Here is a 6746-nt window from a genome sequence, read left to right as displayed (position 1 = left end):
AAGTCATACCGCTGTTCATATCTTTTTAAAAACAATGAAGGCAATCATGCTGATTGATGTCCCCCTGACGGCTAAAGAACATTTGCCTGAAAAATTTTGTAATTTGCGTCTAGACAAACAGTTATTTAGGGTGGTCAAAATAAATGGGACACTCTGTATAACGTAAATTGAGAGACTACTTAAGAAATCTGTGGCCTTATCTGCACTTGGATATCTGATGACAGAAACAGATTCGAAACACGTCAAGTGACAAATTTGGGTAATAAAGTCATTTTCGCGGACTTTTTTGAAGGGACCTATTTAGCTCAAATATAGTACTACATTTTGCCGGCCGTAGTGGCCGAGCGGTTCTAGGCGCTACAGTCTGAAACCACGCGACCGCTACGATCGGAAGTTCGAATTCTGCCTCGGGCATGGATGTGTGTGATATCCTTAGGTTAGTTAGGTTTAAGTAGTTCTAAGTTCTAGGGGACTGATGACCTCAGAAGTTAAGTCTCATAGTGCTAGGAGCCATTTTTGAAATTCAGCATTATAATTTCTTACGTAGGTTGCGAATGTAAAGGTCTCTCTCTCTCTCTCTCTCTCTCTCTCGCTCTCTCTCTCTCTCTCTCTCTGTCTCTCAGTGTGTGTGTGTGTGTGTGTGTTTGTAGGACAAGTATACTACAAGGAAATAACAGGATGGAATTTAATTGTGACGAATAATAAACACAACATTGATAGGTAGTTATTTTACTTGTTTTGTCTTATTCTTTCCGTCTTAAGCATACTGAAAATTGAAAAATTCTTACTCGGTATATTTTGATTTTATTAACTACGTGAAATATGACTGGTGAATGGTAGTGGCAGTTTGGAGTGTGTTTAAGAGGGAGGAATTAATAACGAGTATACTTCACAGCAATATCGCTTTTTTGGAGTAGTTTGAAATTGTCCCGATTAATGAACAGCAATTCAGATGAATGAAACTTCCTGGCAGATTAAAACTGTGTGCCGGACCGAGACTCGAACTCGGGACCTTTGCCTTTCGCGGGCAAGTGCTCTACCAACTGAGATACCCAAGCACGACTCACGCCCCGTCCTCACAGCTTCACTTCTGCAAGTACCTCGTCTCCTACCTTCCAAATTTCACAGAAGCTCTCCTGCGAACCTTGCAGAACTAGCACTCCTGAAAGAAAGGATACTGCGGAGACATGGCTTAGCCACAGCCTGGGGGATGTTTCCAGAGTCCTGAGTGAAAGTCTCATTCAGTAATTCAGATTCTTGTAGTTACTATACCTTGTCGCAGGACTAAATCAACATTGCACCTCCCGTCCATCTCCAAGCACTTCAAACATTTCTCACTGCCCTCCCATGGAATACATTCCCTAATGTACCCTCACTCACAGTACTTGTCGACGACGCCCCAACTCACCGCTTCTCTCCATTTTCTTTTTCTTCCATCCCCCCACTCAATAACTGTTAGCTGTTACATGCGGTTCCATAAGGCCCCATTGTAGTAATCAGTCCACCTTCATCACGAACCTGACAATTTTCATGCGCCATGGTCGTCAAACCAAGGCTGCATAAGCACCATATAAATTACTTCTTTTTAAATCACAAAACGTTTCACAGTTATTCATAAAATGTACACTGATGAGTAAAAACTGCTTAATAGCAGGTTCCTTCACCTAACGAAAACAATGCAGCAGCGACTCTGCGCCGTACCTATCGACAATCCTTGGCAGGTTTTCGGAGGTATGCGGTAGCAGATGTTTAGGCACAGGTCACGTAATTGACCTAAATCACGTGCCTGTTGTTTGCTGGTCCGGAGCACCTGCCCAATAGCACCCCACATGTGCTCCATTGGGTTCAGATAAGGCAAATACTGTGGCCACGACATCACTGAGAGTACATTATCATTCTCCTCAAACCATTGCAGCAAGATTCTGACCTTGTGACATGGACAGTTATCCTGTTTGAAGATGCCATCACTGTCGGGGAAGACACCAAACGTTAGAGAATGCAGGTGTTCTACAGTAATCTTCACGTAGCATTCAGCTGTCCTGTCCCAGGAACGCCCATATGAATGGCTTCCATACAATAATTTTCTGCCCACCTGACTGCGTCGGTAGCGTGGTCCATGTTCTGAACTGCCATAGCCTGGATAACGGCGTATCCAGACACGACTGCCGACCTCATGTACCAGTACACTTGGTTCATAGATCAGGTGAACATTTCAATAGGTCCCGAGTCCCTTCTAGATGATCACGTCCCCAGTGCATCGTAACTGAGACGTCATTGCGTAAACATACAAACACATACGGGTGACCTGCGAATTGAACGGTGTGTTCCAAAACACATGACCCCGTTCAAACATTGTACTCTGTCGGCAAATCTGCCACAGATGGTCATCTGTCCTACTTTATTGTACAGGGAAGCTTCCATGCTCCAGGCTCCACTAAGAGGCATCGATGAACAGTACCTTGTCGTCTACTCGCGGTTTCACCATCCCTCATACACATTCCATACGGAGTGGATGTCAAACTATTTTGCTGAAGAGCCCATACTGAGATTTGGAGCAATACTTCTTACAGCATATATTCCAGCGTTATTATTAATTAGTAACCTGCATGAATCAGGAAATAGATTATTTCTAGTAAAGACGTGATAATAAGGCCGGTGCCCCCAAGTACCCTGCGGTTATACTTAACGTTCTGCTATGCACAGAGGCCCACTGTGGGCTGTAACAATCGTGTGGCAGTAAAATCTCGTAGATATTCTAAGGCGACAATGAGGAACCGAGTTACGATAGTTAGTTCCCATGTTGGCCACCGAGTGCAAATCAGGAGCTGTGAATGCAAGAAAGATTTGTAGAAACGTTTCCAAATGTAATGAATTAGGAACAGGACGTGGGAGAAAAAGGTCAAACTAGTGAAAAAGGCATAATGCTGCTTTTCTTCTTAACCATCGATTACACATGGGCACCAGAGACGTCGACAAGATACTATACGACATGATTTGCACCTAGTGGATAAAATTGGAACTAATTTTTTTCCAGCGTAAATCGGTTCCGTATTAACGCATTAGCATATCTGCCACGTTTCGCCGCCATGCGTTAATTACAACCAACACTGGACCTCCGTGAGTAGCTGAACTCTAATTATAAGCACCTGGTCGTTAAAAATTCAGATTGCTGCCGCCCAGAACGATGCGAAAGTTGTTACATTGTAATTTCCTGACGAAGAGTTGTATTTCCTGCGTGAGCTGATGATCAACTGATTAATAACAGTAATTGCACATTTATTAAATGCATTATGCAATGTGGGACACGATCACAAACCTTTACAAAATGTTTTGAAAATAATTTGTATTCTACTAGTTGCGTTATACTACAACATATTTATTTTAATTTCATTTTCTTTACTACAAATATTTATCTCAATTGAAGATAACCCTCTCTGTAAAGCGCATTCACAAATCCATATTACTTTGGTGGCAAAATTTATACTACAGCAGCTTATCCGTACGAGTCGCGCAAGCCCGTGTGTTGTGAGTATTGTAAAACGAATAAAAAACATTCTTCTTCTCATTTCCCCTAACCCCGCAGTGGTCAGACTAGTTACCCATTTGGCCCTGAGATACGTGGCCAGCTTTTTTAGCTCAAAGCCGAATACACAGACGTCAAATAAAATTAAGCTCATATTAGCGGAGGTTTTGGGAGTTCGGCTGTACGTCGCTAGACTCATATTACACTGAACAGCCACAGAAACTGGTATACCTGCCTAATATCGTGTAGGGCCCCTGCGAACATGGCATGGACTCGACTAATGTCTGAAGTAGTGCTAGAAGTAACTAGTACCATGAATCCGTAAGAGTACGAGGGATTGGAGATCTCAGCAACCCGTTGCAAGGCATCCCAGACATGCTAAATAATGTTCATGTCTGGGGAGGTTGGTGGGAACCGGTAGTGTTTAAACTCAGAAGAGTGTTCCTGGAGCAGCACTGTAGCAATTCTGGAAGTTAGGGGTTCCGCATTGTCGAGTTGGAATTGCCCAGATCCGTCGAAATGCACAATGGACGTGAATGGATGCAGGCGATGAGACAGAATGCTTATGTACGTATCACCTGTCAGAGTCGTATCTAGACGAAGCAGGGCTTCCATATCACTCCAACTGCACACACCCCACACCCCACACCATTACAGAGCCTTAATCAGCTTGAATAGTCCCCTGTTGACATGCAGGTTCCATGGATTCATGAGGTTGCCTCCATACACGTGCACGTCCATCCTCTCGATACAATCTGAAATGAGACTCGTCCGACAGGGCAACTTGTTACTAGTTATCAACAGTTGGTTCAAATGGCTCTGAGCACTATGGAACTTAACACCTGAGGTCATCAGTCCCCTAGAACTTAGAACTACTTAAACCTAACTAACCTAAGGACATCACACACATCCATGTCGCGCGGTTCCCGACTGTAGAGCCTATAACCGCTCGGCCACTTCGGCCGGCTAGTTATCAACAGTCCAGTGTCGGTATTGACTGCCTCAGGCAAGGCATAAACCCTTGTGTGGTGCAGTCATCAACGGTGCACTGCTCCGAAAGACTATTCGATGATGTATCGTCGAATCGTTCGCACGCTGACACTTGCTGATCGCCGAGCACTGAAATCTACTGCAATTTGCGGAAGGGTTGCAGTCGTCATTGGTCCCTTTCTCTCAGAATCTTTTTCCGGCCTCAGCGATGCCGGTAATTTGATGTTTTACCGTATTCCTGATATTTACGGTACGCTCGTGAAATGGTCGTACGGGAAAGTTCCCAGTTCATCGCTACCACGGAGATGCTGTGTCACGTCGCTCGTGCACCGACTATAACATGACGTTCAAACTCATTCAAAGCTTGATAACGTGTCATTGTAGCAACAGTAACCGATCTAACAAATGCGCCAGGTACTTGTTGTTTTAATATAGACGTCGCCGACTGCAGCGCCGTATTCTGCCTGTTTAGATGTCTCTGTATTTGAATATGCATGCCTATACTAGATTCTTTGGTGCTTCGGTGTATAACCTGTCTGAATGAAACAAAAGAAAGACATTGGTGAGGACAAAGGCAATTACTTTATTTAACAGAAGGTATCGCGTTTCGTATTCCTTTTTATTTTGTTTCATATTAGAGATACAGCTTACGATTAAGTGTTATGGGCAGTGCTTGTTCAATTGACTATTATAATTAAAAGCTGCAGTCTTCGGAATCAAATGTCACTGAACACTGAACACTGAACAAATTACAGCTTACAAAATTAAAAATTAATACTTTCCTTACAAACCATCATTTGGACTTGAAAACATATATGTAAGCTCATTGCACATTGAGCAATTCACACCAGCGAAGAGCAAAAGGTAAAGATAGACAGAGAAGTAACGCAAGATGAAACTGAGAAAGATGTCAGTGCTTGGATTCAACAAGACAACGTATGTCCGCGCGTAACGAGACGAGATGGTTTAAACGTTGTTGACAACTAAACGTAGATTGCCGAATAGCCTGGTGATGGCAAGAGTGCTGCAGAAGGTCGTGTAGGTTTTGAACCATTCAAGCTGCCTCCGTGCTTATGGAACAGCAGCTTCAAGTCTAAGCAACAAATACACTTCTCGGGTTTGCCGGCTGATCGTATTATATAAATAGCACAATATTTTATCGATGCAGTTTCTCGATACCTTCAGATGGTGGCAGGTGCTGCTGTCACTGCTGCAAGACGCCACTGATGATAACTGAGCAGCTGCGTCGGAACTTACAAGCCGGGAGCAGGCAGTACGTGAACGCGGGAAGACGCTCGCAGTTGGAGGAAAGCGGCGCTCCTAGTGCCCCCTGCTGGGAGACGCAGGAAGGCCCTCCGCGCGTGCTGTGTGGGCCATGATTGTGCTGCCGCTGCCATCTTCCTACTACAGATAACAAACGCCATAACTCGCCCCTTTCCTACGAAATCCATCTATCAACACCGCTCCACACTCCCTCCACGAGCCCTCCTAATCACCTTTACCGATCCTGCCTGCAGACCCCCGACCGCGACACACTTACACGACACCGACAACTATAACAAAACATCCGAAATCTACTGACTGCAAAGAAACTCCGCGTTTGAGGCAGAATATGCACAAACCTCAACGCCACACTGCCCATAACTCTGTCAGGTGCTGGAAGATATCTCACCGCCTTACTGGCAACAACGCTGCTCCCTACTGCCCCCTGCTGCACGATAATCACCCTACCGTGACAACCTAAGTAAAGCCAGCCACTTTGCGTTCTACTTGTCTGACACCTTCACCATCTCAGATGACCCCCACTTCGACAGCCGACAGTCCACAAGCGTACCAATACCTCCCACCCACCTCTCGCTTATAGCTTCCAGTACCTCGGCAATATCCCACAGAGAGAACTCAATATTCCAATAACAATTCAAGACATCAAGTTACTTCCTCACAAACGCCACACGCTCCAGTCGTGTGCCCTTCCCACAAATTTTGTCCGCCTAATCGCCTCCTTTCTCTCTAACCCCGCGGCTTATGTCACCATCAACTACTCCCGTATTTTAAATACCACTGCAGGTGTCCCCCAGAGTTCGGTCCTCTCACCTCTTCTATATGTCCTCTACACTGCCGATATGCCCAAGCCAAGGACACTGCCTTCCTAGCCCTCTGTACTCCCCTCCAGAAACCCCAACGTTTCCTGTAACTCCAACTCAATTAGTTCATCTCCTCGTGCAGCCAGTGC

The sequence above is a fragment of the Schistocerca gregaria genome, chromosome 8 (genome assembly GCF_023897955.1).
Source record: "Schistocerca gregaria isolate iqSchGreg1 chromosome 8, iqSchGreg1.2, whole genome shotgun sequence".
In the NCBI taxonomy this organism is placed as follows: domain Eukaryota; kingdom Metazoa; phylum Arthropoda; class Insecta; order Orthoptera; family Acrididae; genus Schistocerca; species Schistocerca gregaria.
This window is presented reverse-complemented; position numbering follows the sequence as displayed.